The following is a 12,725-nucleotide window of genomic DNA, read 5'->3' on the forward strand; positions in this document are numbered from 1 at the left end:
CCCACCCAGACGCGGACCACCCGGAAATGAAGAGAAATCAATGGATCGCGTTCAACATGCCGCTAATCACGTCAAGGCAATGCCAGGAAGCTTTGAAACAGTTCGGCAAAACACCGTTCGATGTTACCAAACTTGTGTCGCGTCAGAGGGTCGCCAGTTCGAGCACCTGCTTTAAGTAAACAGTGTCCTAGCTACAAGAACGGCCTTTTTCAGGGACGACACAATTTGTAATAGACTTTCTGTACGTGAACTAACAGCTGTTGACGGGTTTGTTTCCGGTACGTCTTATCGTGAAACTACAATGGATGTGTCGGGACCCCGGCGGGTTCGCCCCCAGAATGGAAGCATGGAGCGCAAACACCGAGCGTGCCGGCCGCCTTGGATACATCGCGATCTCTAGCAGGCAAAGCATTCGTGGTCATGCGTTGTCCAGAACATCCGGCAGCAGAGGCGACACCTTGGCCAATCGGAGCGCGTGGCGCCAAGTTTTCGTATTATAAAAATCGTGCGTTGTCGACCTCCACAACATGAATAACATTAGTAATTTTGGTTCCTATTGGCATCAGCTATCCAGGCTTAAAATTTCTTAACACTATCGATAAAAATGGTGTCACGAAATTAGTAGTTTTTAGTTTTAGTGTGCAGCTGATTTGAGTTTTGTGGAGGGATTCATGGAAGAGTGAGTGTAAAGGCGTTGTGTTTCATTATTATCACAATAATTCCCTGTCGTAGTGTTACTATATTATTTTATCCGTTAATGTAACAGTGAGTTGTTTGTCATGTGTACTTGATAACTCGACAGATTTATCCTTTCTGGGTTGGTTTTGTGTGAGTGGAAATTTTTTTTAGTGTTAGGTGGTATTTCTTATTATTGATTCTAGTTATTTTCATGTTTTTTTTTCTCTAGAAATTGGCTTGTAGTTACGTTCTCTTACATGTTCTACAGATGTGGACTAGTTTGTCCCATACTTACATGGCTCTCATTTGTTCCTTCTGACATTACTTGTTCTGACACCACAAGTGTTACACTGTAATTGATATGTACCTGCATTCTAATATAAGCCTATGCCTTCAGCCAGTTTTGGGGTGTATTTTTGGATAAAACTGTCTGATGTGTACGCTATATTTATGTCCTGTCTTTTGAGAATGTTGGTGATTTTATCTGTGAGTCTGCATTAGTATGTCATTTTGCACCATATTGTGTCTTCTCATATATTTTACAAATTATTCCGTGTAGTTGTTATGGTACTACGTGTTTGTGATTATGCTTGTTTCTCTTGTGTTGTTGTCTGTTCTTTTGCGTTTTCTGTTTTTATTTTTCTTTTATTTTTGTTGTTAAGTTTTGGCACTATTGTAATAATCGTTGTTTACCTTTGAGACTGTGTTACTAATGTAACAATTGTTTTCTGCTAGCTGCATTGACATGTCAAGTTATTTTTGATAGTTTTCTCTGCTGGATGGCATTGCGTTGAGTCTATAGAGCAGGTTTCGAAGTGCTGATTGCTTTTGTGGGTATGGGTAGTTCTAAGTTTTGGGAGGTGATTATGCCATTTGGTATAAGTTTACGACAAATTCTAAAAATTTGCTTACTGTTTCGTTTCTTGATTGTTATATGCCGAAAGTTAATACGGTTATTATGTTCTCATCGAAGTGTGAATTGCATATTCTTACGTACATTGTCGATATCAGTATATAGTTCATTTATTTTTGTTTGTTGTTCCTCTATTAAGCAGAGCATGTCATCCGTATATATAAATCAGTTTGATATGTTGGATTATTTTGTAAATATTTTTCTGAAACTGACCTGTTCATTGTGGTTTGTGAAAATATTCGCTAATGCTCCTGAAAATGGGACACCATCGGTAATATATCTTCTTGTAAATAAAACTCACTACTGAATTGAAAGTACTTATAGTTTTTGTCTGTCCAGCGCTTTGTTAATGTGAGTATTTTATTAATATGTTCATCAAGGAGTTGCCTGAAAGTTTTCAAGTTTTTATTTGTAATTTCTACTGTTTCTGGCACCGGTATTTTGGGGTACAGGTTTTGTATATTAAATGAGAGGAGATTTGTTATGTTTGGGATACTTATATCTTTCATTTGTTGTATTAGTTGCATAGTGTTTCTAGTGGTTCTGTCTTCCTGTACTTTGAAGTTTTCAGAAAGTAATTTTGTCATTTATTCTGTAAGCTTGTAAGTGAGAGACTTCTGGAAATTCAGCATTGACTTCACTGAGATACTCAGTGTATGTAAGTTTGGTTGGCACTGGAGGACAATTGCAGTAGGTTATTCTGTGTCAACATTCTATTTCTGTGCTATCAAGTAAGATGCCTATAGTTTTCCGAGTGTCTGTTTCTTTTGTCTGCAATCTGTTTGATGGTGCCGATTGTAATTTTCTGATTTTATTTCGTGAGATAAATTCTTCTCTTTGTGTTCTCTGTGTATCAGTGCCACTGTGTTCCCCTTGTGTACTTTTTGAAATAACGACATGTCCTTTTTGAAGTTTTTCCCTTAGTTTTATAAGCTTTATAGAATCATTGACTGTGTTGTGTTTTCATGTTCGTTACTATACTATGGATATCTTCTTTTAGTGGGTCTCTAGCTAATCCAGTGCTGACACTACCACTTTCTCTCTTATCTTTCTTTGTGAATATCCTTTTTGCTTCTAGGAGTGCATTTTTATGTATTGCTCATCTGTTTCTCAGTTTACATTGCGTTTTAATCCTTTCTCCAACAGTTGTCTCACATTATTGTTGACTTGTGTGTCTGTAAGGTTCACTAATCTGCGTACAATTTGAGTGAATGGCTTTGTACATCGTGCTTAGTGTTATTTTCTTGTGGTTACAGTTTTTGGAATTCTCTAATCTTTCTTCTATGAAGTGTTTCCGTTGTTTGCATAGCAGCTTATGTGCAATTACCGTACTGACCGGTTGGGAGAGAACTGCGGTACTGTTAATGCTGTTTACAAGTCGAAAATTTAGCTCTTGTTTTGAAGAGTAAAGGGATTTTGATTTCGAATTTTAATCATATTTTCTCAGCAGTATACATTGGTTTTTTAGTGTTGGATGCACTGTTTTTAATTTTTACATTGATGTACAAAGGTTGAAGATTATTACATTTGCGTATAGAGTTGAATTCAGTGTGTTGTATGGTTTTATGTACGTTCATGTGATGCCTTCTGAATGTATCTGTTTTGGTGGCTCATGTCCGCAGGAAGCCCAGAAATGTTGGTTTTATAGCAGAAACCGCACTTTTCTTGCTGCAATATATTTTATTTGATCCAGACGCATTTTAAGTTTTAATGTAAGGCTTCTTCTGTGGAACGTAGAATGATGCGATTCTGCTTTAATATGAGATATCTGTAGATTATAAAACAGTTCACATCCTGTTTTCACGTCAGTGCTCTATATGACTACTTACAGTAATTAGAGTTTATGTGTACCATCTGCGTCTCTTCTTATCTCGTCACATGCTGGAGGTCGCACTATAAATTAACCTATGAAGCATTAGTACATTTTCACATTACGAACTTTTTTCTTGACAATTTTCTAGTTCTTAGTACTACCGTTGTGGGGCACTACTATTCTTGTGTTGCTGTATGTATATACACTCCTGGAAATGGAAAAAAGAACACATTGACACCGGTGTGTCAGACCCACCATACTTGCTCCGGACACTGCGAGAGGGCTGTGCAAGCAATGATCACACGCACGGCACAGCGGACACACCAGGAACCGCGGTGTTGGCCGTCAAATGGCACTAGCTGCTCAGCATTTGTGCATCGCCGCCGTCAGTGTCAGCCAGTTTGCCGTGGCATACGGAGCTCCATCGCAGTCTTTAACACTGGTAGCATGCCGCGACAGCGTGGACGTGAACCGTATGTGCAGTTGACGGACTTTGAGCGAGGGCGTATAGTGGGCATGCGGGAGGCCGGGTGGACGTACCGCCGAATTGCTCAACACGTGGGGCGTGAGGTCTCCACAGTACATCGATGTTGTCGCCAGTGGTCTGCGGAAGGTGCACGTGCCCGTCGACCTGGGACCGGACCGCAGCGACGCACGGATGCACGCCAAGACCGTAGGATCCTACGCAGTGCCATAGGGGACCGCACCGCCACTTCCCAGCAAATTAGGGACACTGTTGCTCCTGGGGTATCGGTGAGGACCATTCGCAACCGTCTCCATGAAGCTGGGCTACGGTCCCGCACACCGTTAGGCCGTCTTCCGCTCACGCCCCAACATCGTGCAGCCCGCCTCCAGTGGTGTCGCGACAGGCGTGAATGGAGGGACGAATGGAGACGTGTCGTCTTCAGCGATGAGAGTCGCTTCTGCCTTGGTGCCAATGATGGTCGTATGCGTGTTTGGCGCCGTGCAGGTGAGCGCCACAATCAGGACTGCATACGACCGAGGCACACAGGGCCAACACCCGGCATCATGGTGTGGGGAGCGATCTCCTACACTGACCGTACGCCACTGGTGATCGTCGAGGGGACACTGAATAGTGCACGGTACATCCAAACCGTCATCGAACCCATCGTTCTACCATTCCTAGACCGGCAAGGGAACTTGCTGTTCCAACAGGACAATGCACGTCCGCATGTATCCCGTGCCACCCAACGTGCTCTAGAAGGTGTAAGTCAACTACCCTGGCCAGCAAGATCTCCGGATCTGTCCCCCATTGAGCATGTTTGGGACTGGATGAAGCGTCGTCTCACGCGGTCTGCACGTCCAGCACGAACGCTGGTCCAACTGAGGCGCCAGGTGGAAATGGCATGGCAAGCCGTTCCACAGGACTACATCCAGCATCTCTACGATCGTCTCCATGGGAGAATAGCAGCCTGTATTGCTGCGAAAGGTGGATATACACTGTACTAGTGCCGACATTGTGCATGCTCTGTTGCCTGTGTCTATGTGCCTGTGGTTCTGTCAGTGTGATCATGTGATGTATCTGACCCCAGGAATGTGTCAATAAAGTTTCCCCTTCCTGGGACAATGAATTCACGGTGTTCTTATTTCAATTTCCAGGAGTGTATTTTACAGAAAAGTGTGATTAAAAGTCGCCAACTACTGTGTGTCCACTTTATGATTCTTTCTATTAGGTATAACGAAAACTGTATGTGTGTGTGTGTGTGTGTGTGTGTGTGTGTACGTGTATGGTTAGTCAGGGCGAGGTATGAAGAGTTGAATTTGAATGTAATAGCTATCAGACAGTGGACTGTAGTTTTAGTGTACAGCTAATTTGAGTTTTGGTTTAATGTTTTGTGGAGCATTTCATGGAAGAGTGAGTGGGAAGGCGTTGTGTTTTTGTGTTGTGTTATTATGACAATAATTCCTTGTTGTAGTGTTACTGTATTATTTTATCCATTAATTACTTTGTCTGTTAACAGTGAACTGTCTGTCATGTGCACTTTATGACTCAACAGGTTTATCTTTTCTGCATTAGTTTTGTGTGTGTGGGAATCTCCTTATAGTGTTTTTTTATTGTTGATTCTAATAATTTTCATTTTTTTTTTTTAGAAATTAGGTTGTGGTTGTGTTCTTTTAAGTCTTCTGCAGGTGTGGCCTAGTTTGAACCATCGTTCTATTGTACTCATTTATTCTTTGCATCTGACATCAAACGTTCTGCCTGTTTGTCCTATGTATCTGCCATAACAAGTGTTACACTGTAACTGATACGTTCCTGCTTTCTGATGGTATATGTTTATGTCTTCTGTCAGTTTTGATTTGTACTTTTAAATAGCATTGTCTGCTGTGTCTGCTATATTTAAAGCCTATCTTTTGAAAATATTGGTTATTTTATGTGTGAATATACGTTGATGGCCCCATCTTGTGTCTTCTCTTATATTTATCTGATTATTCATCGCAGTTGTCATGATACTGAGCGTTCGTGATTGTGTTTGTTTCTATTATGTTGCTGTTTGTGGTTGTGTATTTTCAGTTTCATTTTTCCTCTAAATTTATTATTGAGTTTTCGGACTATTGTAAACATTTTTGTTTGGCTTTGAGACTGTGTTACTGTTGTAACAACTGCTTTTGGCTTGCTGCATTATTATGTCAAGTTCTTTTCGGTAGTTATCCTAGTGGAATGACACTGTGTTGAGCCTATGGAGCGTTTTCGAAGTGCTGCATGTTTTTGTGAGTGTGGGAATTGCTAGGTTTGGGGGCTGATAATGCCAGTTGCTGTGGGGTTTTGGTAAATTTTAAAACTCTGCTCATTGTTTCGTTTTTAGAACTGTATATCCAGAAAGTAAATTCGGTCATTACGTTATCTTTGAATTGTGAATTTTATAGTTTCATGCACATTGTTGATATCAGTGTGTAGTTTTTCAATTTTTGTTTGTGGGTCCTTTATTAAATAGTGGATGTCATCCATACATTCAGATCAGTATAATATCTTGTATTATCCTATTAATTTTATTTTTTTTGTGAAAGTGACCGTTTGAACCTGGTTTATAAAAATGTTGGCTAAGGCTCCTGAAAATGACAGTCCCATTGGTAATCCATCTTCCCATAAATGAAATTCGTTATTGAGTTGGAAGTAGTTTTTGTCTGTTATGCTTTTTATTAATGTATTTTATTAATCTGTCATCAAGGAGTTGCCTGAATGTTTTCCGGATTTTATCCGTGATGTCTATTGCTTTTGGTACCGGTATATCAGAATACAGACTTTATAAATTAAATGTGAGTAGTGTAGTTGTGTCTGAGATACTTATGTCTTTTACTAGTTGCTATACGGACGTCTGAGTAATTTAAGTAGTAATAAACAGTTTTTAACACTTTAAACTAATTTATTACGTTAATTATAGTTCTCTTCAAGCGTACAATTAAAGGGTTTTGTCTTACTCGAGTATTTTCACAGTAATCACGTAAAGTTCGTTTTGTTTACATACCGCGGCCAGGCCGAAGTTTTGAGCTTTCAGATTAAACTTCATACCGCAATTTTAAGTGCATTTACTGATAGTTTAGTGTGCTAAATACGTTTGCTGCCCCTTTATATCTGTAGAGTATCGTCATCTCTTAAGTAATTTCCAGTAAAAAACTTCTGAACCACTGTTTACATTGTCGCGAGTAGGCCTAATTTTTCGTACACGTATTTTCATTGTTTGCCGGTAACTTAATTGTCTTTCTGTCACTAAAATCGCTTTGTACCGTGAGTGTAAAGTGCCTGACGTGCCGTAGAATCGTTAGCTCAGGGGTCTGGTGTGATGGATGTAGTAACTTTTTTCATTGGGGCGATTGTAGTGGCGTGGGAATTGGGAAAATGAGTGAGACTCATCAGTGGTTCTGTAGGCTATGCAGTAGAGATAGAAAGATTGTGGAACAGGAGGGGAAAATTGCTGCCCTTCAGGCTGAGTTAGATGAGGTTAGGCGAGAACTGGGCAGGTTAAGGGGTGAGAAGGGTAAACAGGGGTGGGAAGTGGCAACAGGCATAAGGAACAGGCCATGAAATTCTTCTGACAGCTTTGTTATTAATGTACAAAATAGGTTTGACCTGTTGCCGCAGTCAGAAACTGATGAGCCTCTCACAGAAGTAGATGTAGACAGGGCTCAACAAGCTTTCAGCAGCAAATTGAATAAGAACGTAGGGAAGTCTGCAAAGAGAAAGAAAGTCTTGTTGCTAGGTAGTTCGCATGCTAGGGGTGTGGGCCAACTTCTGCAGGATGAATTAGGGTCAGAATACTAGGTCACAAGTTTTTTCAAACCTAGTGCTGGACTGGGGCAGGTTACAGAGGATTTAGGTTCTCTATGTAGAGGCTTTACTAAGGAAGATACCGTGGTTATTGTGGGTGGGCCAGGCAACAGTATTGACAGAGATCCGGGGTACAGCATAAAGTGTGACCTGGCAAAGATTCCATCAACATCGAGTCATACCAGTGTTGGGTTTGTGTCGGTTCTGGAGCGCCACGACCGACCTCATTTGAGCTCTTATGTCAGGAGAGTTAATTTGGAGTTGGAACGGCTACTTGGATCAGGTGCAGGGTCACACATTGGTGTGGTTCCTGTTGATTCACTCTGTAGGTGGGACTGTACTAGACATGGCCTACACCTCAACAAGAAAGGTAAGGGTAAACTGGCTGGGCTGATAGCAGGAAATTTAAAGGGGGGAGGAACTACATCTCATGGTGGAAACCCTTTTTTAGTGTAAGATCAGTGTCCAGTGGGAAAATCAGCCAGGCAAGTACTAAAGATGTTAAAAACGTTCAAGATACTCAAAAAAGTAAAGTGAAAAATAATGTTAGTATATTTCATCAAAATATTGTGGGATTGAAGAATAAAATTGATGAGCTTCTGCTTTGTTTTGAAGATATAGAAACTGAGAATGTAATAGATGTACTATGCCTGTCTGAGCATCACATTGTCACTGATATGCAAAAGGTTAGCATCAATGGGTACAAATTAGCTGCACATGTAAGTAGAGATAATATGATGAGAGGAGGAGTTGCCATATTTGTCAAAAGCATCCACAGTGTAAAAAATTTAGAAAGTAAAAAATTTTGTGTAGAGCAACATACGGAAGTATGTGTCACTGAACTAAAACTAAATGATGGCACTTTCATAATTGTAACAGTGTATAGGTCCTCCTCAGGGAATTTCCAGCTATTTCTAGAAAACTTGGATGCTTTGTTGTGCTATCTGTCAGACAGGGGGAAGCAAATTGTCATTTGTGGGGATTTCAATGTTGATTCCCTGAAAGAGTGTAATAGGAAGAATGACATTGTAGTATTACTCAGTTCTTTCAATTTGAGCTCCGTCATTGATTTTCCTACTCGGATAACAAGGAACAGCAGGACGTTGATAGATAACTTTTTTATAGACCAAGATAAATTTAAGGACATAAATGCTTATCCTGTTGAGAATGGTCTTTCAGATCATGGTGCACAGCTAGTTACAGTACATGACATTTCAAAGCAGTGCGTTCAATTAACAATATAAATATTGCAAACTTTAGGGAAAGCCTAAAGCAGCTAGACTGGGATTAAGTGTATAAGGAACCCGATGCAAACTTGAAATATAACTTATTTCACGACACATTTTTAAGGGTATTTGAAAACTGTTTTCCCAAGAAAATAGTTAAACTTAATTCCAAGAAAACATATAAAAACCTTGGCTAACTAAAGGAATAAGAATATCTTGCAACCGTAAAAGAGAATTGTATCGAACAGCAAGAGGGAGTATTGACGCTAAAATTGTTCAATATTATAAAAACTGTTGTGCAGTACTAAGAAAAGTTATTAAACAGTCCAGAAGCATGTGTATCATGTCTGAGATCAGTAACTCTCATAATAAAATTAAAGCAATTTGGAATATTATTGAAAGGGAAACAGGGCAACCAAGAGGACAGGAAGACTTTAGTGCCATAAAACTGAATGACAAGTGTACTAACAAACAATCAGAAATTGAAAATATTTTCAATAATCATTTTTTAAATGTTGTGGAGAAAATAGGCTCTAGATCTTCACTAGAAGAGGCAAGGCTTCTAATAGAAGAGGCCATACCTGTGCAGTTTGAAACAACTGTGTTTCCACCAACCTCTCCCTCTGAAATAATAAACTCACTGAAAAGTAAAAGCTCTTACGGAATTGATGGCATTTCCAGCAAGATTCTTAAAGCTTGTTCCCCACAGATAAGTAGGATTCTCAGCCACATATGTAATAACTCTTTGGAGCAGGGTGTTTTCCACGATAGACTGAAATATGCCATTGTAAAACCATTGCATAAAAAGGGGGATATGTCGGATGTCAACAACTATCGCCCAATCTCTCTTCTGACAGCTCTATCAAAAATTTTTGCGAAAGTAATGTATTCAAGAGTAGCCTCCCATATTTGTAAAAATAAAGTACTAACAAAATGTCAGTTTGGTTTTCAGAAAGGCTTTTCAACAGAAAATGCTATATACGCTTTCACTGATGAAATATTAAATGCTCTGAATAACTGGACATCACCCTTTGGTATTTTTTGTGATCTCTCAAAGGCCTTTGATTGTGTAAATCATGGAATTCTTTTAGATAAGCTAAATCATTATGGTTTAAGGGGGGCAGTGCACAAATAGTTTAATTCATACTTAACTGTAAGAATGCAGAAAGTTGAAATAAGTGGTTCATGTAATGTTAAAACAACAGCTCATTCCTCAAACTGGGAGGCTGTCAAGTACGGGCTCCCACAGGGTTCGGTCTCAGGTCCTTTACTGTTCTTGAAATACTTTAATGACTTACCATTCCACATTGATGAAGATGCAAAGGTAGTTTGTTTGATGATGATACAAGTATAGTAATAACATCCAAAAACCAAAAACTAAGTGATGTAACTGTAAATGATGTTTTTCACAAAATTATTAAGTGGTTCTCAGCAAACGGACTCTCTTTAAATTTTGATAAAACACAGTATATACAGTTCCGTACAGTAAATGGCACAACTCCAATAATAAATATAGACTTTGAACAGAAGTCTGTAGCTAAGGTAGAATTTTCAAAACTTTAAGGTGTGTCCATTGATGAGGGGTTAAACTGGAAGCAACACATTGATGGTCTGCTGAAACGTCTGAGTTCAGCTACGTATGCTATTAGGGTTATTGCAAATTTTGGTGATAAGAATCTCAGTAAATTAGCTTACTATGCCTGCTTTCATTCTGGCGCTGCAGTCTGGAACCGCGAGACCGCTACGGTCGCAGGTTCGAATCCTGCCTTGGGCATGGATGTGTTTGATGTCCTTAGGTTAGTTAGGTTTAACTAGTTCTAAGTTCTAGGGGACTAATGACCTCAGCAGTTAAGTCCCATAGTGCTCAGAGCCATTTGAACCTACTTTCATTCACTGCTTTCGTATGGCATCATATTCTGGGGTAATTCATCGTTGAATAGAAAAGTATTCATTGCTCAAAAACGTGTAATCAGAATAATTGCTGGAGCCCACCCACGGTCATCCCGCAGGCATCTATTTAAGGATCTAGGGATCCTCACAGTAACCTCACTATATATGTATTCACTTATGAAATTTGTTGTTAATAACCCAATCCAGTTCAAAAGTAATAGCAGCGTGCATAGCTGTAACACCAGGAGAAAGGATGATCTTCACTATGCAGGGTTAAATCTGACTTTGGCACAGGAAGGGGTAAATTATGCTGCCATAAAAGTCTTTGGTCACCTACCAAACAACATCAAAAGCCTGACAGATAGTCAACCAACATTTAAAAACAAATTACAAGAATTTGTAGGTGACAACTCCTTCTACTCATTGGCTGAATTTTTAGATATAAATTAAGGGAGGGGAAAAAAACCAACTTAAACATTAGTGTCATGCAATATTTTGTGTAATGTAGTATCTTGTACAGACATCTTTTATTAACCTGACACGTTCCACATCATTACGAAGTGTCGTATTCATGATCTATGGAACAAGTATTAATCTAATCTAATGTAATCTAATCTAATTAGCTGTGAAGTGTTTTCAATGGTTCTGTCTCCTTTACTCTGAAGTTTTGAGAAAGTAATTTTAACAGTTATTCTGCAAGCTCGTAAGTGGAAGACGTTTGGAAATTCAGTATCGAACTCACTAGAGTATTCAGAATGTCGATTTTTGGTTGTATTCAAAGAACAAATGCAATCTTTGGTTGACCTTGAATGACAGGTGCAATGGGATTATTCAGTGTCAACTTTCCTTTTTCTGTGTTATTCAGTGTGATGTCAATATTTTACAGGATGTGTCTAAGTTTTGTCTGAAATCTGTTTGTCGTATCTGATTTTAATTTTGGAATAGTATTGTTTGAGATAAATTTTTGTGTTTCGTCAGCATATTATTTTTTTCTCTATAAGTACTACTGTGTTCCTGCCGTGTGTTTTTGAAATAATGACATCTTCATTTATCTGTCTGGTAGAGATTATGAGTTTCTGTTGTTTTTGTGTTGTTATGCTTTCATTTTGGTTATTATACTATGGCTTTCTTCTTTTAGTGGTTTTCTGGTTAATCGAATGTTGACACAGCTGTTTTCTTTTCCATCTTCCCTCCCTAATACATTTCCGGCTTCTATAACTACATTATCTCTGTCATCGTCATCTTTTTTTGGGTTTAAATTGTATTTTAATCCTTTCATCAATACTTGTCTTACATTACAGTTCATTTGTGTGCGTGTAAGGTTCAGTAATTTGGGTACAATTTGTGTGAATGTTTTTGTGTATCGTGTAGTGTTACTGTGTTGTGGTTAGAGTTTTTTGAGTTGACTAATGTTTCTTCTATGAAGTGTTTCCATTCTTTGCACAGTAGTTTTTGTGTACTACCTTGTTGACCACATGGGAGAGAACTGCCGTATTATTGATAGTGTTTGTAAGATGAAAATGTCTCTTACATAACTTTTCTCTGGTTTTTAAGCGTGAAGGGAGTTGATTTCTAATTTTACCCACATTTTCTGGGCATTATGCTTTGCTTCTTGAGTGGTGAGTTATCTCTTTTTAATATTCATATAGATATGTTTAGGTACAAGGTCATTACATTTGCATATGGCGTTCAGTTTTATACATCATGGTTTTTTGAACGTTCAGGCGAATCCTTCTGAATTTCTGGCATAGACAACATGGAAATGCCTTGTATGGCGTGAATAACAAGTCTGTTTGGGTGCCCCTCATCTGCAGGAAGCACAGGTTTTGTAAATAAAAACCGCCTTTTTCTTACTGCAATGAATTTATTTGTTTCGGACACGTTTTGACTTTTACTTTAGTTCTTCCTAAGTGGAATTTA

This window comes from Schistocerca serialis, chromosome 3, assembly GCF_023864345.2.
Source record: "Schistocerca serialis cubense isolate TAMUIC-IGC-003099 chromosome 3, iqSchSeri2.2, whole genome shotgun sequence".
Taxonomy (NCBI): domain Eukaryota; kingdom Metazoa; phylum Arthropoda; class Insecta; order Orthoptera; family Acrididae; genus Schistocerca; species Schistocerca serialis.